We start from the raw sequence: 1,342 nt of genomic DNA, 5'->3' as shown, positions 1-1,342 counted from the left end.
CATATAGCTGTTATATGAACGATCGTAAAATTGCTGAGAAAATAATATGAAACATATTATAGCTTCGGTGTTCCCTAACAAATAACCTCCTACGCTTGGAAATAACATTTTTTAATTAGTTCTGAATTTCGAATTTAATTTTATCAAAATTGGACGACTACATCATATAGGTGCCATAGGAACGATCGGAAAATTGGTGGGAAAATAATATGAAACAAATTAAAGCTTCAGTGTTTTTTGATATATTACCTTATAGTATAAGGCTTTTACTATTGGAAATATCATTTTTCGTATTTTTAAATTTAATAATTATAGCTGCAAGTGTATACAAACTTCGGCTTGCCGAAGCTAACTTCCTTTCTTGTTTAAATTGGTATAGTTACCATCCAGTATTGTAAGGAATCTCCATTTTCATCCGAATGTTTTATATGAAAATATTGTCGAAGGTCAACAATAGCATCTACCCTTTTTGTTTTAGGACATTCTTCAATATTTTTTTGAACAAATTGGAATAGTTTGGCGGGCTTGATGTGCTGGTATATTTATTATATTAAATAAATAAATATTATTGAATATACATACATTGTTTATAAAAAAGAAATAAATATATCATTTCTTTTAAAATTCACTATATATTTATCAATGCTTAGAGCCACCACCAATCTCCAGTTTACGCTAATCTAGAATGCGTTTTTATAAAAAAATATATAATATTTAATATTTTGCATTTTGCTTACCCATCGTTAAGCCTAGTACTCAGATCGGCTAAGAGTTTCACTAGTCGAAAAATCTTATTCTTTGTAGTGTGACCGAAGTTTTCAAAGTTCACCCGCAATGCATGTAGCATGGTCTTACTGTCAAGCAGCTGGGTTTGTTGCAAACGGAAAACAAATCAATTGGAGAAATTTAAAAAGGAGGAGTCTGCTGGAACACAAAGAAAGTAATATAAAAATAAGTGGAATGTTCAACGAATGTTTTTGTTTATGTAAATTAGTAGTTTAAAGCTTTCTTAATGTCCCACGAATCCCAATGGGCATATTGGACCTTGCGGGAGGTGAGAGCCGGGTTGGGAACGGCGTTGATCCGCTGATGCTGCTGGAAGTCGCCCAGCATCCTGGCAGTGGCTGGCCATGGCTTCTCCAACTGTTCCTTAGCGGGCGCCCTACTTTCCTCCTCCCTATAGAAGCCAGCGGGTCCTCCAGCTCCGCCTAAGCTGCCAAGTAGCTGGTGGTTATGGTGTACGGAGTCCTAATGGAGAGGTCTTCGGAAATCATATTACTGGTGGTTCTGTTAAAAAGATTCTTCAATTAGTAAAACGCAACCAAATTATTTTGGCCAGATC

The sequence above is a fragment of the Drosophila subpulchrella genome, unplaced genomic scaffold, assembly GCF_014743375.2.
Source record: "Drosophila subpulchrella strain 33 F10 #4 breed RU33 unplaced genomic scaffold, RU_Dsub_v1.1 Primary Assembly Seq420, whole genome shotgun sequence".
Classification (NCBI taxonomy): Eukaryota; Metazoa; Arthropoda; class Insecta; order Diptera; family Drosophilidae; genus Drosophila; species Drosophila subpulchrella.
Note: the sequence above shows the minus strand (reverse complement) of the source record.